General features: G+C 39.1%; 1 protein-coding gene across 1 annotated transcript in view; it reads right to left on the reverse strand.

Moving 5' to 3' along the window:
• The window catches only part of LOC127409830 (neural-cadherin-like), a 413,418-nt gene that overhangs the window by 212,316 nt on the left and 174,340 nt on the right, over positions 1–26,762 (reverse strand). The window lies entirely within an intron of this gene.

A 26,762-nucleotide genomic window follows, 5' to 3' on the forward strand; every position in this document is an offset into this window, starting at 1 on the left:
GGTGGTGTGTCTGAGAAGGCAATCAACGACTCTGCTCGGTTAAATTAAAGCTGCAAGCATAATGATGTCCGTGTTTACCAAGGATTTGTTGACTAATAGGGAAAAAAGAAAGTTGCTAGTATAAACTGGATTTGCATTTCTTGAAGGAAATACTAGCGCTTACAAGACAGAAAAAGAATTGCGTTAAAGTTTTAGGTAAGCTTAGGTTTTAGGCTTTGTTTTTGTGCAAATGAAATACTGCATCATTGCCCCTTTGTCGTTGCCATGAAATTCAGAATCAAAATGTGACACCATCTTCGCAGTTTAAAGGTGACTATAAATGGTTAAACAGTTGCAAGAAAAAAAAAATCACAATTCAGTATTTAAAACAGTCAAACATCAACGTCACTGGAAAATTTTTAACTTTAATCTTAAATATCCTTATAAACTGACAAAAATTAATAGAACACCTAAGGCTAAAATTATCTACAAAGCATGATTTGAAAGGAGTCTGTACATTAGGCAGTTCAAAAGAAGAAGAGGAAGAAGAAGAAGATGATGAGGAAGAAGGTTGTAATAATAGCTGACCAACAGAAAAAAAAAAAGAATTAATGAAACAAGCATTGTCTCTTACTGAATCATTGCATTATTTTTGACAAAGCTGTGACAAAATCTACCTAATTTTTTATTTATTTATTTATTTATTGTTTATGACGGATAAAGGTTGAAGTGTTTTTATTATTTGTAATTGTAACACACACAAAATAAAACATTACCAAAAGCAGTATTGGTTGGTGTTTCATTTGCATTAATCCAAAGAGGGGTCTTTGCCCTAGTCTATACACACAACTGAGACTATAATACCTGTGTCATAGTCCACACTTTAAACTGCATATCTGGCAAACATAATCAGAATTCTTAAATTCCCTCTGTAATTTGAGTCTTAGAAAACAGAAAATAAATAGAGAGAGAGAGAGAGAGAGAGAGAGAGAGAGGGAGAGAAAGAGAGAGAAACAGGATGTCCATCTGTTCACCATCAACCTCTGCAATATGTTACATAAATTCTGTGCATACAAGAAAATGAATCATGAGTCAAGTTGAAGTAATCTGATGCAGTATGTTTGAACTGAAAATTATGTTTGAATTCTATGTTTAAGAAGACAAGCACAGAGCCATAATGAAGCTTGGTATAGTGAGGGCTTTTTACATAAAAGTGACCTTAAGAGACTGACGTATAGTATGGCTCAAGCACACGTACATTGTTGTATGTTTGCTAGACACTAAAAGTGATAATTCACAAAAAATGTATAATTATCTCAGTTGTTTTTACTCTCATGCCATCACAAACTCTGCAGAACACAAAGATATTTTGAAGAATGTATGGTGTGTTTTGTCCATATAATGCAAGTAAATGGACATACGTGCCGCATAACAGTAATCCATATGACTTGAACGGTTTAATCCATGTCTTTTCTGAAGCAATACAGTCACTTTGGGTAAGAAACAGACCACAATTTAATTCCTGATTCACTATAAATCTGAACAATTGTTGTGACAGCACACAAACATCAGGAAATGAGTGAAACATGTCAGTGTTACACAGTGTTTCGCTTACAGTATCTGTGCAAAATTTTTAGGCAGTTGTGAAAAATATTGCATGTTGTATGAAGAATTTTTAGGCTGTCTCAGTTGCTTCTGTTTCTTCATATAATCCCTGAAGATGTAGAGATCCGGGCTCTGTGGGGGCCATATCATCTGTTGCAGGAAACATTGCTCTTGTTCTCTTATATTGTATTTGCAAATGGAATGTTTGGAAATCTAAAATTGATATTTCCTATTGGCACTCTAGAGCAGAAGATATAAAATAACCATCTCAATAAAAATTATTTTTCTTTGTGAAACATCTAATGTGCCTAAGACTTCTGCACAGTACTGTATATTAAGTTGTTATTAAGTTCTTATAAATTACTTATTAAAGGTGCTGTAAGTGATTTTAGCCATTCTAGAATTTCCCCAAGCTGAGCCGTTGGATTAGCCACACCCCCTTTTTTCCAAAACCCTGCACTCTAAAGACACAAAATTAGCTTTATTGGGACTGACACAAGCAGAAACGGTTGTCAAAAACAACAGCAGCAAAATAGCGCCCTCAGCTGACAACAGTTATGAACAACATGGCATAAAAATGGCAGTAAGCCTCAGTAATTCGCTGCAACTACAATACTATGAGAACGTGAAAAATGACTATCAGATCGAAAGCGTCATTCTCGGTGGTCCACGGACACATTTTTGTTTGCGGTTAACAGAGTTGTCACAGAGACTGGTGAGACATCTTACAACACTTATTTCATTAATGTCTTTCAGGGAGTAGTACATTTTTTTGCATACATTTCCATGAAAAAATCGCTTACTGCACCTTTAAGTTCTGATGATTATTAAATTTAGCCATACAATGAGTGCAAGTGACAATACTTTTTTAATTCCCATCTGAATGCTATTTACACATAAATTCCATAAAAAAGGTCTTTCTAGGACAAAGTTGCTCCGTTATTTATTGATAAATGAAAGTCTCGCTATGGGATTGCGCCTGAGTATTTGAAGTCATTAATTTTCAACAATTTTCTCATAAAGGTTCTGTGAATTTCTGTTCTGAATAGTCGTCAGTGGATTCAGAAAGATTTTTATTGTGCGCCTCTAAAGCTCTTTATACATAAAAGCGTTTATGTTTTAGATGCTGTCAATATGTTCATATTATATGTTTCAGTACGTATAAACATGTATGTGTAAACGAACACCGATGAATACTATGAGATACTAATGAGATCGCCCTGCTCAAAACCAACACACCTTTGTGATGAAACGTCAATATTCCTGCACCATCAAAACATCACCCTTGGTCAGTATTATAACCTCCTGAGACCCTAGCGTGACTGCTGTGAGAATTTTTCATTTCCCTTTTTGGATTTGTAACTAAAAGCACCTAAAAAATGTTTTCCTAAAAATTGATGTCCACATATGTGAAATTTTAAATAATACCAAGCTATAGAATGTCAGATTTTATTATTATTATTATTATTATTATTATTATTATTATTTTAATCAAATTGTTTATTTTGTTTCCAGGCGTGTTGGTTATTCATGTTTTTGAGATGTCACAGCGATTACAGCTGATTTTCTGTAAAGCTGCTTCAGAACAATGTGTATTGGGAAAAGCACACATAAAAAATTAAAAATGATACAACAATTTTATTTATTTTTTTACTTAATTTGACTTTTGTTCAAATGTATTTTCTACTTTGGCAACAAATTCTCAATGTTCTCTCTGTCAAACAAACAAGTGATAGTCAGTGCTAAAGCATTTAACAATCAGAAATTAGCATAATTAATTCTGATTCAAGCAATGGCCTGCATCGTCCAATCACTGCCAACTATGTTAAAATAAAATTATACATTATAAATTCTGAATCTATGCACTGATTACCATTGTCCCATGTCTGTTTAACATGTTGAGTGGTCCAAACATCATCTGCAGCCTGAAACTGAGACCATTCTATCGCTGACGCTTTCATGGTGCAGGAAACTGCGCAGGACTGCACTTCTCAAAAACAACAGACACATCCCCTTACAAAAAAGCCATTTTCATAGTTTAATTGATTAATATAATAAATAAAGAGTGAGAAAGAGGGTTTGACTTCCCACCCTATTGTTTAATAATAGATTTCCCAACCAAGAAGAAACATTTGAACTGGTATGCTCAAGGGGCTGTTAGCAGATAAAGCCAACATGTTTCAAGCTAAGCCTTCCTTGCCAAAACTGCGCTCACACTTCATCACATCTGAAACAATGCTGTCAATGGAACAACACCTCATGGCGACAAGACAAACAGTGCCTCCACATCTGCACAGCATGCCATCTTTTTAGAAGAGAGAGAAAGCACTGTCAGACTGCCAAAAAACTTCCATACCCACCAGTCACCATTTGCTATTATTCTGCCACAAAGATTTAATTTATGTCACAGGCAGCACTGATGGACTGTTTGTTAAGACAGACTGCAAGACATGTCCTTTTTATCCGAGAGGGATGGTGATGGACCATCATAGCAGCTAAAGGTCAACTGCCATGATACAGAATTGAAAATGTGTTCTGATTCTCCAAGTTAAGAATTACATCTTGAGCTTCTTGTGCAAAAACTGTTGCGAGTCCACAATATATGGATACTAATTCCTCTATGAAACCTCAAGATGGAATGAGTGAGAGATGAAAACCAGTTTGGCTAAATCTGTTCATAAATACATGAGTAGTTAAAAGCCACTGAGGCATCCAAAGGTAGAACTTCTGTAAATCTAAAGCAAACATGCAGTACATCAAGAGTACTGATAAACAAAGTTTGCTTAGACTCCCCTAGCCACTGATCATTGATCTCTCTTTCGCCAGAGCGTGTGAATCAGAATGTCTGGGTTAAGAAGGTGGTGGACAACTGAAGCCTGGAAATATTTGACTTTCCATCAGAGCAAGTTTAGACCAATTGAAAAGTGGGCTTTGATAGAACAGAGCAACAATATCAATCTCTGTCACTCACAAGAGTGCAGATATGAAAGCAGAAGAAAGTGAAAAGAGATGCTTGAATGCGACAGAATGAGGAAGACAGATGGAGAGAGATGGAAATCAAAAGGAAAGATCGAAACTAAAAGATAAGGAGGGAAGAAAGCTTGAGACTGATGAGGGGACACCAATCAGAGGACAGGAGGTGGCAGAGACAGACAGAATGACATAGGGTAAAAGAGCTTGAGCCCATCATCCTACTCTGTATAGGCCTGATTGATGGCTAACAGAGGGAAGGTGACAGGCATTTCATTTAGGTGATTTATGTCAACCATTGAGACACCATTGCTCGCACTGTCTTGCCCTGTCATTGCACCCCAGTACTGACACATGCTTGACATTCACGACCTGTATTCTGTTAGAAGACTCAAAGATCTGAGATCACTCGCACATACACACACACAAACAAACAGAGATCTTTCCCGCACGGCCAAATATTTGCTCACACACACACACATACACACACACACACACACACACACACACACACACACACACACACACACACACACACACACACACACACACTTCAATGCAAGCAGACCTAGACATACATAAATACACACACACAAACACACACACACACAATTACAGACACAACTCAAAGGGTTTGTTTTCAGATGATAGATCTAATCAGCACAGCCTTTGAGAAAACCTGTCATGCGCTAACCATAAAAACTCATTGCTTAGGTCTCCCTTTCTAGCTCATTGCCATGGCAACACTGCAGGTGATGGGTCTTGTGACAGTGACTGACAGCTAGCAGAAGCCAGAGCACTGACAATTTGTTTGAAACATACCAACCAATCATGCGACCGAAACACAGTCTCTGGACTCTACATTCATTGTATACGTCTGCTCATTATGTCAGCTATCAATCATATTTCCAGTTGACAACCTTTCAGTTGTTGAGGCCTGGAAAGCCATCTATCAACACAACAAAACAAAGAAGAGCAATGATGAGCAAACTCATTCGCTCCAAAACAATCACAAAAGAACAAAGCATCTCTAGCAGCTGACACTGGGTACCTAACAGGGATGCATTATGATGTCAGGATGACTTAGGAGTGGATGCGTCACACCATTCCTACACTGGAAGAGAGTAGAGCATTACAATGCAACAAATCTAGATTGATGCCAGTATTATCAATAGTGGTGTTTCACACTTGCACTGTAGACAGCTTGGTTGATTATAACCAGAGCGATCTACAGTTTTTTTACATTCACACAACAAACTGGCTATCCACACCATATACTGTAGGTTTCAAGTCAATTGCTATTATAGAAGCAAATGTTTAAGGAATAGTTCACCCAAAAATGATAATTCTCTAATCATTTACACACCCTTATGCTGTCTCAAACTCATATTACTTTTTTTTTTTTCAGCAGAAGACATACAAAGATATTCTGATGGAGATATGATGTCTGTTTGTCCATACAATAAAAGTGAATGTGACCAAATTTTCAACCTCCAAAAAGTACATAGAGGCAGCAAAACGGTAATTCACAAGACACCCATTGTTTAATCCATGTCTTCTGAAGCGATCCAATTGTTTTTGGGTGAGAACTGAACAAAATATATATATTTAAAAAAAAAAAAATCACTATAAATCTTGACATCAGCAGTCTCCTTGGCAATCAAGATTTTAAGCTCAATTACACTTCCTAGAGCCATCTAGCACTCTGCGCATGTGTCAAGCGCTAGGAAGTGTAATCAACCTTGAATCATGATCATGCCTAGAGACCACAATGGCAAGATGTACAGTGAAAAAAAGAGTTATATTTTGGTCTGTTCTCACCCAACACTTGTCACAAAATATATGCATCTTTGAAGTGTGAGAATCACCTTGTAACAGGTTCAAGGAATGAGGAAGTGGGAGATGACGAATACACCTCAAAGGTAAATTTATTAAACCAAAACACATTCATTTGAATGTGCAACGGTGTAGCTCCGAATAAATCACTCAGTAGAATATTTTATGGAAACGGCAGCGGCCAACACACACGTAACTTGTCAGCTGGGTTCTCTTTCTCTCACTCTGATGTCTGGCCCCTTTTTATTTCCCCCGTCTCTCACTGTGAACATATAAACAGCAATTACCAGCAATTCATCTCAGGTGAAAACCCTTACAGCTTCCTCTCTCCCCAGATGAACATTCGACCATGCCCTCAATGACCCAAGTGGACCCCAGATACCGTACCTCCACCCGCCAAATTGCACACTTCTTTGGGTTTGCTGTGAGCCCTGCTTGTCACAGCAATTTCAGAATGGCCCCCAGATGTGGCATACGCAGCGTGCGGTCTGAGGACCCTGTCCATAAGACACTGAAACGTAGCCGGGGCCCCAAACAAACCAGAATGGAAGGTTCACAAATTGGTATAAACCAAACGGTGTGGAGAAAGCCATTTTTTTCCCGGGACATCAGCGTTAAGGGGATCTGCCAATATCCCTTTTTTAAATCCAGTGTCAAATAAAAGTCGAGTCGTGCCCAACCAATCGAGCAGTTCGTCAACACGAGGCATTGGATAAGCATCAAATTTCGACACCGTATTAACTTTTCTATAATCCACACAGAACTGGACTGAGCCATAGCTTTTAGGTACCAGAACCACCAGGCTGGCCCAATCACTGTGGGATTCTTCTATTACCCCCATATCGAGCTTGGGCTCTAATTCTTCCCATACTACCTGTTTCTTGTGTTCAGATAAGCGGTAGGGATGACTACATACCACTATCCCTGGGGTTGTCTCAATGTGGTGTTTTATGAAATTAGTGCGGCTGGAGAGAGGTGAGAACATGTCAAAGAAATGATTTTGCAACCTGGCAACCTCCGTACATTTTGACAGCAAGAGGTGATCTCCACAAGGGACCAGGGTAAACTGATTGGCTTTTAGATTCACCTCTGGTCCAAGCTCCTCCCTCTCTGGAACTATCATCGCCAAGGATATGGGGACTGCATCCCTCCATGGTTTTAGTAGGTTGAGGTGGTAAATATGACGTGCCCCGCCCCTATCCGTACGCACTACCTCATAGTCGACTTCCCTGACTCGCCACGTGACCTCAAAGGGCCCTTGCCACTTTGCGAGTAATTTCGAGCTCGATGTGGGCAGCAATACAAGTACTTTATCTCTCTGTGCAAACTCCCATAGCCGAGCACCCCTGTTATAAATTCTCCTGTGATAGTCACCCCAGTGTGTGGAGTTTTTCTCTCAGGTCAAGAACATACTGAATTTAATTTTTGTGCTGTGAAGGTCCCTCCTCCCAATTTTCTTTCATGATGTCTAACATGCTACGGGCTTACGCTCATATAAAAATTCAAATGGGGAAAACCCTGTGGAGGCTTTCGGGACCTCTCGCACTGCAAATAATAGGGGTTCGAGCCACTTATCCCAGTTCCAAGCATCTTCGTGCACGAACTTATGAATCATATTTTTTAAGGTCTTAATAAATTGTTCGACGAAGCCGTCCATTTGTGGATGGTACACACTTGTCTGAATCGATTTAATACCGAATAATTCTGACAGCTCGCATAGTGTACGTGACATAAAAGCAGTGCCCTGATCAGTGAGGATTTCTTTCGGAATCCTCACTCAGGAGATAATTCTGAAGAGAGCCTCTGCAACACTCTGTGCTGAGATGTTGCGCAGAGGCACTAATTCTGGATATCGCGTTGCATAGTCTACCAGGACTAGCGCAAAGTGATGCCCGCATGCGGTCCGTTCTAATGACCCAATGAGGTCCATGCCATTTCGTTCGAAGGGGACCTCAATCAATGGGAGGGGGCGCAATGTTGCTTTTGTAGCAGCCGGTGGATTCACCAGCTGACATTCACTGGCGAACATCCTCGTGAATGCCTGGCCAAAAGAAATGGGCCATGAGATGGATCTGCCATCGGATTATGATGAGCTGCCTGGAATAACATTTCCCGACGGCTCTTTGGTACCAACAACTGGGTTGTATCTTCCTTAATGCGAGTGTCCTGTGTCATTCTATACAACTGATCTTTTACCATTTAAAAATATGGATATGTAAGTGCGACGCCCGGCTGGATAGTGATTGATGACACTGACCATCAATCACTATCGCTTGGTCAAATGCGTGCCTCAGGGTTTCGTCTCACGACTACTCTAGTGGGAAATCCCCTACTAGGAATTCCCTAAGGGTGGGGGAGGATGACCCCTCCCCATCGACCCTAGAGGACCTCGCTCATGGAGCGGAAACGCTGGCGGTGTTCTTCTGGGCTGCGGCCGACACGTTGCAAGATGGACTTCTTCAGTGCATCGCACCATGCTGTTTATGGGACCAGTCAGAGTGCTCATGATGACCCTGTCCACTGTCGAAAGTGCCAACAATGGGCACGCAAGCGCCAGAACTGGACCTCATCATGTGGACAGTTGTGTTCGTGTGTGCTGTTTACCTGGGGAAGTGATGGCACTAGGATGCACTGTGGGAAGATGACAAGCTGGTGGAGGGAGTGTGATGCTCTGGGCAATGTTCTGATTGGAAACCCTGAATCCATTCATGTGGATGTCAATTTGACACGTGCCATCTACCTTAACATTGTTGCAGACCATGGACACCCCTTCATGGCAATGGTATTCCCTGATGGCAGTGCTCTCTTTCAGCAGGATAATGCGCCCTGCCACACTGCACACATTGTTCAGGAATGGCTTCAGGAACATGATGAAAAGTTCAAGGTGTTGCCCTGGCCTCCAAATTCCACAGATCTCAATCAGATTGAGCATCTGTGGGATGCGATGGACTCCCAATCATTACTTTTGCAAATAGAAAAGATTAGAATGGAAGAACAGGGAGCCCTGCAACATGACATGGCCCCCACAAAACCCCCCACTGAACATCGTGTCTGTCTGAGATTACATAAAGAAACAGAAGCAACTGAGACAGCCTAAATAGTTAAAAGAACTGTGGCGAATTCTCCAAGAAGCTTGGAACATCCTATCTGCCAACAACCAAGAAAAACTGTGTCCAGGTGTACCTAGGAGAATTGGTGCTGTTTTAAAGGCAAAGGTGGTCACACCGAATATTGATTTAGCTTTTTAATGTTTAATGGAGTTTGTATGACATTAAGTGATAAATGAAAACTATTTATTTCATTATTTTTGAAGACATCCTCACTATGCAACATTTTTCACAAGTGCCTAAAACTTTTGCACAGAACTATATATATATATATACAGTTGTGCTCAAATATTTGCATACCCTGGCAGAAATTGTGAAATTTTGGCATTGATTGATTTTGAAAAAATCCTCTTTTATTTAAGGATAGTGATCATATGAAGCCATTTATTATCACATAGTTGTTTGGCTCCTTTTTAAATCATAATGATAACAGAAATCACCCAAATGGCCCTGATCAAAAGTCTACATACCCTTGAATGTTTGGCCTTGTTACAGACACACAAGGTGACACACACAGGTTTAAATGGCAATTAAAGGTTAATTTCCCACACCTGTGGCTTTTTAAATTGCAATTAGTGTCTGTGTATAAATAGTCAATGAGTTTATTAGCTCTCATGTGGATGCACTGAGCAGGCTAGATACTGAGCCATGGGGAGCAGAAAAGAACTGTCAAAAGACCTGCATAACAAGGTAATGGAACTTTATAAAGATGGAAAATGATATAAAAAAATCCAAAGCCTTGCAAATGCCAGTCAGTACTGCTCAATCACTTATTAAGGAGTGGAAAATTTGGGGATCTCTTGATACTAAGCCAAGGTCAGGTAGACCAAGAAAGATTTCAGCCACAACTGCCAGAAGAATTGTTCGGGATACAAAGAAAAACCCACAGGTAACCTCAGGAGAAATACAGGCTGCTTTGGAAAAAGACGGTGTGGTTGTTTCAAGGAGCACAATATGACGATCCTTGAACAAAAATGAGCTGCATGGTCGAGTTGCCTGAAAGAAGCATTTACTGCGCCAATGCCACAAAAAAGCCCAGTTACAATATGTCCAACAACACCTGACATGCTTCACAGCTTCTGGCACACTGTAATTTGGAGTGAAGAGACCAAAATAGAGCTTTATGGTCACAACCATAAGCGCTATGTCAACAAGGCCTATAGTGAAAAGAATACCATCCCCACTGTGAAGCATGGTGGTGGATCACTGATGTTTTGGGGGTGTGTAAGCTCTAAAGGCACGGGGAATCTTGTGAAAATTGATGGCAAGATGAATGCAGCATGTTATCAGAAAATACTGGCTGACAATTTGCATTCTTCTGCACGAAAGCTGCGCATGGGACACTCTTGGACTTTCCAGTACGACAATGACCCTAAGCACAAGGCCATGTTGAGCTTTCAGTGGTTACAGCAGAAAAAGGTGAAGGTTCTGGAGTGGCCATCACAGTCTCCTGACCTTAATATCATCGAGCCACTCTGGGGAGATCTCAGACGTGCGGTTCATGCAAGATGATCAAAGACTTTGCATGACCTGGAGGCATTTTGCCAAGACAAATGGGTAGCTATACCACCTGCAAGAATTTGGGGCCTCATAGACAACTATTACAAAAGACTGCATGCTGTCATTAATGCTAAAGGGGGCAATACACAGAATTAAGAACTAAGGGTATGCAGACTTTTGAACAGGGGTCATTTCATTTTCTTCATTGTTGCCATGTTTTGTTTTATGATTGTGCCATTCTGTTATAATCTACAGTTGAATATGAATCCCATAAGAAATAAAAGAAAAGTGTTTTGCCTGCTCACTCATGTTTAATATATATATATATATATATATATATATATATATATATATATATATATATATATATATATATATATATATACACACACACACACACTACCAGTCAAAAGTTTTGAAACACTCATTCTTTATTATATTTTTTTTTTTCTTCACATTTTAGAATAATAGTAAAATCATCAAAACTATGGAATAACATAAATGGAACTATGGGAATTATTTTGTGACTAAACAAAATCCAAAATAATCAAAACTGTGTTATATTTTAGCATCTTCAAAGTAGTCACCCTTTGCCTAGAATTTGCAGACATGTACTCTTGACATTTTCTCAACCAACTTCTTGTGGTATCACCCTGGGATGCTTTTTAAACAGTATTGAAGGAGTTCCCATCTATGTTGGGCACTTATTGGCTGCTTTTCTTTATTATTTGGTCCAAGTCATCAATTTCAAAAACATTTTTTTTTATTATTAAATGTATTTTTATAATGAAATAAATTAATATGGTGGCACAATTATATTTTTGTCTACAAAACTAATTTAAAACATTTAAGCATACACCTTCAGATCAAAAGATTTTCAAGATCATGAGAAACATTTCAGTCAAGTGTTTCAAAACTTTTGACCGGTAGTATATATATATATATATATATATATATATATATATATATATATATATATATATATATATATATATATATATATATACTACCGGTCAAAAGTTTTGCAGACATATATATATATATATATATATATATATATATATATATATATATATATATATATATATATATATATATATTAGGGCTGTCAGTCAATTAAAATGTTTAATCACGATTAATCAAAAAAAAAAAAAAAAAAAATCACAAAAAAAAAAAAAAAATTTTTTGTTAATCGTGACTAATCGCAGATTTTGAAAATGTTGAAATTTGACACCATATACAATTATTTTCCTGTAAAAATGCATTTATTTCCATCTTAGGAAAGAAAACAAAAGAATATATAACAATATAATGCTTTATTAATATTTTCCAAACAAAGCCTTCCAAAGCATACAGACAGGAATGCACTAAAATAGCACCAATTCATATACATTTAATTTTCCAAAAGTCTAATTGAAAGAATTAGTCCCCATAGGTTGAATAATTATTCATATTTCCATTCATTTCATATTTCTATATCCTCTATATATCTCATAATTTTACTTTTAAAATATTAATTTCATAATATAATTTATCCATTTGCGACTGCTGTGTAAATGCATTTATTCCTGCACTGTGAAAATACATCAAATTGCGACTGAAGATGCAGTTTCTATGACACCTTTACTGAGTAAAGATAGCTTTAGTCCCCATTGGTTTAGTATTCATTGCAATTGGCATTAAGTCTTTAAAACTCTCATCATCCAGAATATCAATCTGCCAGTAGACTATTATGGCTATCAGCTTTGTTAAAGCAATCGTGAAGCTGCATTCACGATTTGCATCAGAGCGTCAACGCCAGCGTCCAGTGCTGCTTTGAACACCACTGGAAAAGCGGATTGATAGTTAAGACTTGACGTGCTTCTGTGGTAATTAAAATGCGCTTATACAGGCTGAAAATACTTGATTTTTATCACAAGTCCCATCTGGGCTTGTTTTTTATATCAAATGAAAGCTCTAAGAGGTCATTTCTCCATCATTTTATCACTGACAGGGAAGCGCTGTTGTATTGTGTCCGTCAGTGTAATGACTCTGGGTGGACACATTACAAAGGTTCCACCCTCCCAACAAGTGTTCATGCTGATTTATGCTGTATTAACGGTAAATGTGTTAATTGTGATTAAGAAAAATAATGCATTTAAGTTTTTTTAATTAATTGCATGCGATTAACGCATTGATTCCAACAGCACTAATACAGGTGCATCTCAATAAATTAGAATGTCGTGGAAAAGTTCATTTATTTCAGTAATTCAACTCAAATTGTGAAACTCGTGTATTAAATAAATTCAGTGCACACAGACTGAAGTAGTTTAAGTCTTTGGTTCTTTTAATTGTGATGATTTTGGCTCACATTTAACAAAAACCCACCAATTCACTATCTCAAAAAATTAGAATACATCATAAGACCAATAAAAAAAACATTTTGAGTGAATTGTTGGCCTCCTGGAAAGTATGTTCATTTACTGTATATGTACTCAATACTTGGTAGGGGCACCTTTTGCTTTAATTACTGCCTCAATTCGGCGTGGCATGGAGGTGATCAGTTTGTGGCACTGCTGAGGTGGTATGGAAGCCCAGGTTTCTCTGACAGTGGCCTTCAGCTCATCTGCATTTTTTGGTCTCTTGTTTTTCATTTTCCTCTTGACAATACCCCATAGATTCTCTATGGGGTTCAGGTCTGGTGAGTTTGCTGGCCAGTCAAGCACACCAACACCATGGTCATTTAACCAACTTTTGGTGCTTTTGGCAGTGTGGGCAGGTGCCAAATCCTGCTGGAAAATGAAATCAGCATCTTTAAAAAGCTGGTCAGCAGAAGGAAGCATGAAGTGCTCCAAAATTTCTTGGTAAACGGGTGCAGTGACTTTGGTTTTCAAAAAACACAATGAACCAACACCAGCAGATGACATTGCACCCCAAATCATCATAGACTGTGGACACTTAACACTGGACTTCAAGCAACTTGGGCTATGAGCTTCTCCACCCTTCCTCCAGACTCTAGGACCTTGGTTTCCAAATGAAATACAAAACTTGCTCTCATCTGAAAAGAGGACTTTGGAACACTGGGCAACAGTCCAGTTCTTCTTCTCCTTAGCCCAGGTAAGACGCCTCTGACGTTGTCTGTGGTTCAGAAGTGGCTTAACAAGAGGAATATGACAACTGTAGCCAAATTCCTTGATATGTCTGTGTGTGGTGGCTCTTGATGCCTTGACCCCAGCCTCAGTCCATTCCTTGTGAAGTTCACCCAAATTCTTGAATCGATTTTGCTTGACAATCATAAGGCTGCAGTTCTCTTGGTTGGTTGTGCATCTTTTTCTTCCACACTTTTTCCTTCCACTCAACTTTCTGTTAACATGCTTGGATACAGCACTCTGTGAACAGCCAGCTTCTTTGGCAATGAATGTTTGTGGCTTACCCTCCTTGTGAAGAGTGTCAATGATTGTCTTCTGGACAACTGTCAGATCAGCAGTCTTCCCCATGATTGTGTAGCCTAGTGAACCAAACTGAGAGACCATTTTGAAGGCTCAGGAAACCTTTGCAGGTGTTTTGAGTTGATTAGCTGATTGGCATGTCACTATATTCTAATTTTTTGAGACAGTGAATTGGTGGGTTTTTGTTAAATGTTAGCCAAAATCATCACAATTAAAAGAACCAAAGACTTAAACTACTTCAGTCTGTGTGCGTTGAATTTATTTAATACACGAGTTTCACAATTTGAGTTGAATTACTGAAATAAATGAACTTTTCCACGACATTCTAATTTATTGAGATGCACCTGTGTATATATATATATATATATATATATATATATATATATATATATATATATATATATATATATATATATATATTTCTCTGTGAAGCGAGAGATACGGGGAGTGAATTTATCTTGTAATCACAGCTGATTGGTTCAGTAACAGCTGCGATCTGTTACCGAAAATAAAATATGCTCCTAAGCAGGGGTGCATTTCCCAAAAGCATTGTTGGCCAACTATGGTCGCAAGTCAAATTGTTACCAACATAGTTGAACGATTTGGTGTTTCCTGAAACCATAGTTCCAACGAACATTCGCAAACAGCATCACAAAGTTGTGTGGTTGTAACTACAGCTCTTTACCTGTGGTTAGAAGCATATTTCCTCGTTAGTTTGCAGTGGACATCATTTGACATAGCTGAGGCTTCAATATCTTTCATATACTGTATAGCTTTCATTCTGTCAAGACTTTGACCATGTTTACATGCATTTAAGAAAACTATTTTCTGAAGAGTCACATGACGCCATGCGAGGTTAGGACACATGAAAAGCGAGCTCTGTGCACTTTGCTAGTTTTAATACTTTTTATGTCATAAACTGGTGAGATTTGATACACCCTGGTCCTTAACTGTTCTAGGAAGAATTCAAAATCCTCGGGCTCTGGAGACATTAAAAGACACTTACGTGCTCAAGCTGACACCCCTGACAAGGCCGCAAGCCCGGGAGCTAATTTGGCTGGAGAAGGAAATTCGGTGAGAATTGTTGAATGTGTTGGCAATGCTGACGAAGGTCGTTGGTGACTTGGAGGATCTTGCTGTAATACGTCGATCGATCACTGCCATGGAGACAAAATTCTCTGAGGTGGTTACAAGAGTGGGGAATGTTGAGAAACGGATCGATTATCTGGAGTCATCGGAGAGGGAATTAGCTGCTAATCCACTAGTGACCAAGGTGGATTTGGAGTGCGTCTGGGAGAAGTTAGAGGATTTGTAGGACCGCAACCAGCGGAATAATGTCCAAATTTTTGGAATTCTTGAGGACGAAGAAGGTCGGGATATGGTGAAATTCCTGGACGGGCACTTTCCGAGTCTGCTCGACATAACAGGCCATAAGCTGGAAATCAAGCGAGCTCTCAGGGTTCCGGCTCGGCGATCTGCTGAGGGAGACAGGCCCCGATCAATTCTGCCCAAATTTCTAAGATCATCCGATAAACATCTCGTGTTACGTGAGACGACGAGTAAAGGAAGGCTTTCTTGGAAGAACCACAGCATTTTCTTGTTCCCAGACTTTGTGAATTCGACAAGAGAGAAACGTGATCTATTCAAGGAATGCAAGAAACTCTTACATCAATGGAAGGTCGCTTTTGCAATGATGTTCCTGGCCAAATTGAGAATAGAGGCTAAGGGTGGCCATAAAGTATTTACATGTCCCCAGCAAGCGATGTCCTTCATAAAGTCAATGGACTGAGTAAGTTATTTTGTGGTACTCACGTTGCAGCAAAGAGAACTGACTCACTGAACATCCACTTGATCATCCGAGGAAGCTGAGCGCCTTTTTTGTTTCTTTTTGTGCTGGTTCCACCTAGCGGCTGGAGTTTGTTTTGTGTAGCAGTACTCCTTCGGGACAGTGTTGTGTATGAATCTGCACGTTCTTTGTGCTTATGCTTCCTATTGGTTGGAGTTTCTTTTGTGGAGTATTTCTTGCAGGACATTGGAGTGATTGGGTCTTTTGTTGCACTCATGTAGCAGTCGAATGGGCCGGCTCACTGAACATTCGTTTGACTGTCCGAAGAAACTGAATGGCCTTTTTTTGTGTGTGTGTGTGTGTGTGTGTGTGTGCTGGTTCCGCTAGCGGCTGGAGTTTGTTTTGTAGAGGAACACATCTTCGGGACAGTTATGTGGATGAATCTTTATGTTTATTGTGTTTATTCTGCATATTGGCTGGAGTTTGTTTTATAGATTATCTTCTGTTGTGTAATTCTGTCTCACAAAATTTGTATAGAAACACCAGACTTGAGCAATCTGATGGCAAAGTTGTCATGGGGGCTCTCGTAGGCGTACATGGACTGTATGAGTGTAGAGAGTTGGACGTAGTTTGGCGCTGTCGTGCATGGGGTTAATGCGCATGTTTTTCTTTTTTCTGTTTGTTTGGTTCGTGGGGAAGTTTGGGGTTTGTTTGTTGCACTAATGTTGGAATGTGGTCTTTATAATTTTGTTTTTGACACACAATCTATTTTTCTAATATGTAAAAATGTCAAATGTTAGTATGAGTGGATTGTCTCTCTCCACATGGAATGTGAATGGGTTGAGGCACACCATAAAAAGAAGGAAAGTTATTTCTCTTCTTAATCGTGAGAAATATGATATAGTGTTTCTTCAAGAAATGCATCTTTCCCCGCAGGAAGCTGAAAAATTTGGGAAGATATGGGGTGGACATGTTTTCTTTAGTGCTGGCTCAAGTAAGAGCAGGGGAGTCATTACACTGATAAGTAAGCATCTACAATTCAAATGTCTAAAACAGATTAAAGATAAATATATAATAATATAATAATATTCTGTCGCGGAAGGTGGAGTTTTGGCTATTCAGGGTAAGACAGTCATACTTTGAGTCGGGGTAAAAAGCAGGAAAGCTTTTGGCTAGATATATAAAGCAGAGAGAGTCTTTTTCTACCAATCCCTCAGTGAAATCTGATGGTGGTGAAATATTTACCTGAGCCATTGTTATTAATAATGCTTTTAAAGAATTCTGTCTTGATCTCTATAGTTCCATGTCTTCATCTACTGATGAAGATATTAGAAACTTTGTGGAACCATAGAACTCCCTAAACTGATGGTTGAGCAAAAAAATTATCTTGATTCTGAGATAACCATGGGGGAGCTTGACGAGGTAATTAAGGCCTTGCCTATAGGCAAGGCTCCAGGGCCAGACGGCTTTGCCACTGAAATTTTTAGATCTTATGCTACAGAACTGGCTCCACTTTTGTTAGAAGATTATATGGAATCATTAAAGAATGGAAAGCTTCTGCCAACCATGACACATGCCAGGATCAGTCTGATTCTTAAAAAGGACAAAGATCCAAGCAAGTGTAAGAGTTACTGTCCAATTTCCCTGATCCAGCTAAATGTAAAAATATTGTCAAATTTTTTGTCTAACCAATTAATTAAAGTTATGACATCTCTTATATATACAGATCAGGTGGGGTTTATTCGGGGCCGCAGCCATTAGGCGTTTCATCAATATCATGTGGTCAGTGGCGAATGATAAGACTCCGGTCGCTGCCATCTCACTTGATGCCAAAAATGCATTTGATATGGTAGAATGGGATTATCTTTTTTAGATTTTGGAAATACACGGGTTCGGGAATATTTTTATTGGATGGATTAAGTTACTTTATAGATACCTGGTAGTGGCGGTACAAACAAATGGATTAATTTCAGATTATTTTACTCTGGATAGGGGCACCCGTCAGGGTTGCCCTCTTTCCCCATTATTGTTCTGTCTTGCCCTGGAACCATTAGCAGCCGCGATAAGAAAGGAAGATGATTTTCCAGGGGTGGTTTTGCTTTACGCAGATGATATTTTATTATTCGTCTCTAACCCCACTAGATCTATGCCTTGCTTCCACAGAATTATTAATTCCTTTTCCAAGTTCTCAGGATACAGAGTCAATTGGTCTATATCTGAAGCTTTGGCTCTGACAGCATACTGCCCAGTAATGGCTTTTCAGCCGGGTGCCTTCCAGTGGCCCAAACAAGGCATTAAGTATTTGGGCATTTTATTCCCAGCAAATTTGTGTGATGAGTTAATTGTGACCCCTTAATAAAAAGGTTTTCGAGCGATGGGGGCAGTTGGGCTTCATTACATTTATCTATGATTGGGAAGGTTAATGTTATTAAAATTAATTGTATTCCAAAATTCAACTACCTGCTACAATCTCTCCTTGTAGATGTCTCCCTCTCTTATTTCAAGTAATTTGATAGCATAGCGAAGTCCTTCATTTGGAATGGTAAGCATCCCAGATTACTTTTCAATAAATTGCATAGGCCGACTGACAAAGGTGGGCTAGGCCTACCCAAGATTTTGTTTTATTATTATGCATTCGGTCTCAGACATTTGGCTCATTGGTCGTTTCCACCTGAGAGAGCCTCTCCCTGGTTTTGTATTGAAAGGAAGTTCTTGCCATTGCAAAGCCTTTCTATTAAACAAACCAGAGAAGTTAAGTTACACCCGTTGTCTCGCATTTGCATGCGGTATGGACAAAAGTGTCCAGAATGTTTAATTCGAATATTAATTTAAATGTTGCCTCGAGCATATGGCTGAACCCAAAATTATGTATTAATAAGTGCCCTTTCTGCTGGTCAGAGTGGATTGTGAGGGAGGTTAATATGCTTGGTGACCTATATGAGAGTGGAGTGTTCAGATCCTTTGAAAATATGGTTCAACATTTTAGGATTCCCAGATCTCAGTTTTTTAAGTATTTACAGCTGAGCCACCTGCTCTGTACTATTTTTAGGAGTAGCACACACTCCCCTAAAGCGGCAGATACTCTAGAAGTGGTGATTACTGCTTTTGGGAAAGGTCATGAGGCATCAGTGTATTACTCCCTGTTAATTCAGAGTCTGTGGGATGGAGCTTCAACTTCTCTCAAGAGATTATGGGAGAAAGATTTAAACTTGGTATTGGAGGAGGTAGTGTGGGTTAGGATTCTAAAAATGTCAAGTCTATATTTAGAGGGGGGCCTGGGTAGCTTAGTGGTAAAATATGCTGGTTACCACCCCTGGAGTTCGCTAGCTTGCTAGTTCGAATCCCAGGGCGTGCTGAGTGACTCCAGCCAGGTCTCCTAAGCAACCAAATTGGCCCGGTTGCTAGGGAGGGTAGAGTCACATGGGGTAAACTCCTCGTGGTCACTATAATGTGGTTCGTTCTCGGTGGGGCGCGTGGTGAGTTGAGCATGGTTGCCACAGTGGATGGCATGAAGCCTCCACACGCACTCAACAAGCCACATGATAAGATGCGCGGGTTGATGGTCCCAGACGCGGAGGCAACTGGGATTCGTCCTCCACCACCCGGACTGAGGCGAATCATTACACAACCACGAGGACTTAAAAGCGCATTGGGAATTGGGCATTCCAAATTGGGAGAAAAAAAAAAAAAAAGTCTACATCTAGAGATGCAAGGGTGCATCTGATACAATTTAAGATTTTACATCAATTCTCTTGGACTCCCTCTAGATTGTATAGGCTTGGTCTTAAAGACACACCCACCTGCTGGTGATGCCAATCAGAAGACGGGGATACAACCCATGTTTTTTGGAGGTTTTTGGTTGAGGGTTCAGAGCATTATGTATGACGTATTGGACACTCAATTTTCATTTTGCCCCAGACTCTGTATCTTGGGGCAGGTCATTAGTATTGGGGGGGAGGGGTTTAATGTATATAATTTGATTCCGTATTTTATGTTGTGTTTGTTTGTTTTATGAATGGAATTAATAAAAATTGTTAATAAAAAAAATAAAAAAATAAAACGATTTATTCCGGGATTTTGCAGAAAGCGGTGTTCTGAAACGTCACGTCAATATGAGTGCAGCATTTTAAGGGATTAAAGCCTGTTAAGGGAAATTGCTTTATCACACACAGATTTTATGTGTTTATGCTAAAGCATAAGTGGCATTGTTTATATGTTTTTGAAGAGTGTGCATGTGTGTATGCTCAAGTGCATCGGGTAACACCGAAGTATAATATACTGTTGAGGGAAACCCATCTACTGCAGCGCAAATCTGTCGAAATACAAAGTGCATGCCATTTTTGTGTCTTCAGCAGCTTTCTCTCATTAAATGTCTTTCTGGTATACGTGCATATGAGCTGTTATAATTTAATATTTGTGGAAGTCATTACTCCACCCCCTGAGTAACGTCATTAACGACAGCTCAACCAATGTGGATCGAACAATGGATGTGTGACATAGTTACCACAGTTTCAGGAAACAGTTGTCACTAGCTAGTTAATTTCTACAACGATGCATTGTATTATGGTGGTTAAGCAGTGAGTTACGTCATTGTATGGGAAACGCACCCCAGGTTAGTTGTGTAGCCGTAGCGTAAGTTACTATGGCAGTGAACACCAGCAAACACTGATACGCCTTACTGAGACCGAAAAACCAGAGTTTGCTCAAACAAAACTCAAACTTACACTTAAAACCGGCTTCTTGAGACAGGACTTGGGTCATTAACAAATAAGGTTGTGAAAGATGATAAAAATGAGAAATCTTAAAATAATCTAGTTTAAAACATGTCAGGTTAGTAGAAATATGGGTGTTCATGTTGGTTTCATAATTTAATTATGTCCTTCCACATTAAATACACAAGAGCGTAAACAACTATATGTTTTTTTTTTTTTTTTCAAAAATAAAATTCAAACATATTTTTTTTTAGGTAAAAAATATATTTGTTTAAAAATAGCATGTATTTTTGAGTCACGGATATCAACAATGTTTTTTAGGGTTTCTTACTCAATTTGACCACAAAAAAAAATAAAATAAAAAATGAGTGCCATTTCACTGACCCAACTAAGAAAGATTAACAAAATTAGGCAATGTTGATTCATTCTTTCTTACCTCCATTAAATATCTTCCACAACGTCATTTACACTGAGTTCTTTCACTAGTGCACATTTAAAAACTTTTAATACATCAACTTGGTTTATGATTTTTACATTCTTTTTGTTTATTTTGAATCACTGGATTGTTTTACTTTTTGCAAGCTTATATTATGCCATCATTTTCCCTCACCAGGACTGAGCAGCAAAATGTATTATTATTTGACAACTAATACAACAACTGTTGTATACAATATATATATTAAAAAAACACTGTTTCTGCAGCTCCCGGTGGGGTCCCAGGGCAAATGCTTGGTAGGCCCATGCGTTAATCCATCTATGGTTTTAAATAATTTTCCATCATCAGATAAAACATCTATGAAGTCTCACTGCCTCCCCCTCATTACCATGTCCCACGGCTCTGCTGCATGGCAAGGGAAGACCATGAAGGCCAGTGCATAATAAATATCTTTAAATCCCTCTATCTGCCCTTGGTCAGGTTGGTGCCGGTAAACAGATCTGGTAATAATGTACCGTGCAAACGCTACAGCATGAGTGACAAGGCTCATTTTCAGTGGTACTGAAGGAGCCCGGCGCCTTGAAGCGGAGGGCTTGGGCAAATTAGTCTGCCCAAATGGAACAAACAGCAGTGACAGGCATTACAATTTACTCAATTACAGGCCAGACACATATAGGCTATCCTGCTCAGTGCTCAGTGCTCAGTGAAATGATGTAGGATGGAGAGATTGAGTCTTCTCTGTTTGAGGAAGGATGGGTTTAAAGGAGAACAGATGTTGAGAACAGAGGGGTGTGTGGTGAAGTCAGTATCTAATACTTCTACTACATCAGCCCCTGCCAAAACTCATTCTTACTATTCTATGGATGGAATGAATGACGGTTATTTGTGTATCTTGTGGTGGGGTGATTATTGTTAGCAATACGTTTCAGCAAACATACTTGAATTACAACTATGCATAGCTGTAATGTAGCTAATACTGACAAATACAGGTAGCTTTCTCAGTGTGGTGAAGAGGGGAGCTGAGTGTTCCGCAGTTATTAGCCATCCATATTCAAATATTTCCTGAATCGGTTATACAATGATGGCAGCACAAAATGTTATTACTGCCTGGACAGCAGATAACCTGCTACAATAATCAGAAAACTTGATGATGTTTTTGATAATTGCAAGATCTAACTGTTCATACAGTAATTAGAGGGCATTTCATTATAATGCCCTGGTTTGTTTTTCAACCCTGTTTCAACTTTATTAACCCTTATGTGGTGTTTGGGTCAAATTGACCCATTTCAAAAGAAAAATGATACAAGGATAACATTTTTCAGCCTGAAACTCAATGGCTTTGGCTTATTTTCTGTGAAGAACATGTAAAAGAAAAGAAAAAATTAATTGAGTACACATGCTACAATGCCCCCACACATTCATGTCCTTCATACGATGTTCGGGTCAATTTGACCCGCATACACACAGAGACAATTTGACCCGCATACACATAGAGACACACAGACAGACACACAGAAACATGTATACATGCACACACACACACACAGTTTCCAGGGTGATACTATGAAGGCTGCTTTCTGTCTTGAGTCATACAAGCCAACAATGAAGTCTCTACAACATTCTGATCCTGAGATACACATCTAAGCGATTTGGAAAGGAAGTCAATGAGGTTTGGTTGCTAGGGTGCTCTAAATGGTTGATAGGACATGGCTAAGTAGTTTCCATGATGATACTTGAAGACTGATTGCTCACCCAAGTTAAACAAGCCAACTCTCATGTCTTTAGGACATTCTGATCCGAAGATATTCCTCTCAGCCTTTTTGAATGGATGTCAATGGTGCTGGTTGCTAGGGTGCTCTAAATGGTTTCTAGGGAGTGGTTAACCATTAAACAGAGTTATTCTTATTGGCTGCTTACTAACCTGACTCAAAGCTGCTAATCCGCAAGTCTCTAAGACATTCTGAAGATATCCAAGTCTTTATTATAGTGGATTTCTTACACTTCCATTGTTAAATGTGATCTAGCAGAGATTAATTGCAAACATTAATCATATATGTTATATATATTGTTTGTAACTGAGATAAAGGCAATATATGTTAAGGAGTTTTTTATGTACATTTTTATTTCTGTATTGCTTTTAAAACCAAAGTAATGTCCCAGGTCAATTTGACCCGAACAGTACCAAAGGGTCCAAAAAGTGAACACCACACAAGGGTTAAGTGCAGGATTCTTCATGCACATCATATAAACAGTAATCTGTAACATACCAAAATGGCAAAATATTGATATCAAAGACTTACCACAGCATTTAGAGGAAATTAGCTTGTGTGCAGCAAATTGTTTTTTGGAATGCAACATGTACTGTAGCATATGAAGCTACATTTGTCAAAATGACAACTAAATATATTGTAGCTGTTTTCAAAAGTAGTAGTTTAATACCAAAACAACCTTAAAGTCAACATAAAACAGCATTTGCACCCCATTCTACTTTAAGTGAGTCTGAGTGAAACAGGCGATCCAAAAAGATCCAAAAAGACTTGATTTTATCCATATCAAATTCATTGGATCGTAAAAGTGGGGATTAAATACCAGAATGTAACCAGGTGGTTGGAGAGGAAGGATTGAAAAAAATAAGAGGGATTGGTGATGTCAGTTGAAATGGAAGTAATTCCAGGAACAAAAAGGAAGGTTATTTGGTTTTGGTTAAAAATTATGAAGACATTTATTTTTATTTTTTTATTTTTTGTTTTTGTTTTTGTTATAAACATTCACAGATGAATCATGAACAATCAGATTAGGACAACCAAGTCTTATGGCAAGCCATAATAACAGTATGAGATGGTGAAAATTGTAAGAAATTGTACAAACTGGCTCGTACAAAAACATTTGACTTTGGGAAGTGTTTACATTCCTAACCCAGAACCCTAACCCAAATTCCAAACCTACACCTAACCATAAAGTCTAACCACACCCAATACCTAACCATGATTTTAATCAGAAAATTATTTTTGTGTACCATGGAAGAAAGAAAACATAGCGGTTTGGAACTACATACTGTACATAAGTCTTTTTTTATAGATGTATTCTTTCTTAAAACAAAGTGTTGGATAAGAAGCTAGCTAAAACTTGATGCCTGCATTGTGTCTATTTGAAGTACTCTTTGTTGACTGGTTATTCTATATGGAATAAAAATCTTAAAAAAACCTTTTTGTACAGGGCAAGTCAAATGATATCTAATGATTTCACCATCTCGAGTTGAGACTGTGCTGGACCAGGAATGTGTATAAAAAAAAGCAAATAGAGTAATTTTTGATTTCATATCGACTTTAATATTTAAAGCAGGCTGCCAAACCCTTCACGTCTCAAACTCATGCTCTTGGGTATAGCCATGCAGACATAAATGTGCACACTAGAATACAAATGCATAAAGTAATTAAAAAGACCTTTTAGGCAACTGGGACTGCAACTAAAACAAAAATATGTCTGTCCCTCCCATTCTTTTTTCAAAACTTCTGACCGAGGTCTGTCTCTCTATCTTTCTGCCCCCAACCTGCATGACCCATTCTCTATTCCTCCAGCTTCAGCTGAATGCATGGCTGATTGAATCTGCCTCTCTGATTCAGTGAGCTCCCTGCCAGAAAAGCAGTCAATTAAAATGGCCAAGGGCCATAGCTACACCAACAAGACAGAAAAAAAACAACAATAACAGTCAGCGCAACAGAAATATCAGCAGAATGAGAGGCAAATAAGTACAGAGACTAAGGAAAGAGCTAAGGAAAGAGCTCAGCGACAAGGTCTAGATGAGGGGAGAATAACATAACGAAAGATCATATGATCAGGAAAATCTCATTAAGTGAGGGCAGAGGCTTTTTGACATTGTTTTTGCTTGTAACTGCAACTAGAACACCACTCTTTCTCCATTCAACCGGGGTCTGATTGTAACTACAGTAGAAATATGAAGAACCCTGCTGACTAGGGCTGTCACGATTATGAAATTTCGCTGACAATTAAATGTCAAACAAATACAGTAATTTTTATTATGATGATTAATTGTCTGTTTTAGGGCTTTCAAGATTATGATGATTATTTGTCATACAAACTGTTATACCACTTAAGGTGTATGTGTGCTTTATACACCTTAAGGACTAATTTATTCATATTTAACATCAATCATATAATAAAAAAAGTGATATATGATTTCCTTTAAGGCTTTAAAAAAACTTATTGCACGGGTAGAATGATGTGAAAAATAACATTTAAAATATCAAAATATTTCCAAACACTTACAGTAAAACATGTCTCTCTTTTTGTTAAACGTCATGGTTACTTGTGTAACCTCCATTCCCTTATGGATGGAACGAGACGTTGTGTCGATGTAGTGACACTAGGGGTCACTCTTGGGAGCCCGAGACACCTCTGGTCTTTGATGAAAGGCCAATGAAAATTGGTGAGTGGTATTTGCATGCCATTCCCCCAGACATACGGGTATAAAAGGAGCTGGTAAGCAACCACTCATTCAGGTTTTATGCTAAGGAGCCGATATAAGGTCCGGCCATTTCAGCGGGTAGTTCAGCATTGTGGCAGGAGGGACACAACATCTTGTTCCCTCCATCAGGGTATGGAGGTTACACAAGTAACCATGACGTTCCCTATCTGTCACTCACTCGACGTTGTGTTGATGTAGTGACACTAGGGGTCCCTATATGAAACGCCACAATTGGCTGAACTGTGTTACATGAACTGGCGGTGTGTGGTGGGCAGACTACTGTGTGCCTCATAGCCAGCACACCAGGTCGACACGTAACCTCCTCCAACATAGTTATGAGTGTTGAATGGCCCTTTATGGGGACAAGTCGACTACCCAAAAGATAGAGACAGGCTTAACCCAGTCGTGGCTTCTTTTCCCCTTCTCTTTTTTCCACTCCCTAAAAAAGAAGGGGGATTATCCGACTGGGCCGCCAGGTGTAGCCGGGGGGTGTCCCTCCCAAAGGGAAGACACAGTAGAGACCACACCTCACCCAAAGTGAGGGGGGGTATTTAAGTGGAAGGATATGCCACATGGTCTTTCCAAACATGTGGAGAGTCTTCAAGGTAGATCCTGCCCAATGGGGGAGGAGTTACTACAAACATGGAGACTGGGACAGAGGGGCTCTGCCCAAGGAAGACGCAGTTTGCCAACAGGGAAACAAATTAGCGGAAGATATATATCGCATGGAGTTAGCCTTACATGGAACCGCCACATGCGGAGCACCTACCCCAGAACAGGACTCTTAGTGCGTGTACTGGGCCAGCAGCGAATCTCTCCGAAAACTCGACTGCCACAGGTCAACCAGGGAACAAACTTGTGAACACTACTGGGAATTAATGGCACACGTCTTCAGCTCAAAAGGAGGTGGAAGGCGC

Source organism: Myxocyprinus asiaticus, chromosome 2 (genome assembly GCF_019703515.2).
Source record: "Myxocyprinus asiaticus isolate MX2 ecotype Aquarium Trade chromosome 2, UBuf_Myxa_2, whole genome shotgun sequence".
Taxonomy (NCBI): Eukaryota; Metazoa; Chordata; class Actinopteri; order Cypriniformes; family Catostomidae; genus Myxocyprinus; species Myxocyprinus asiaticus.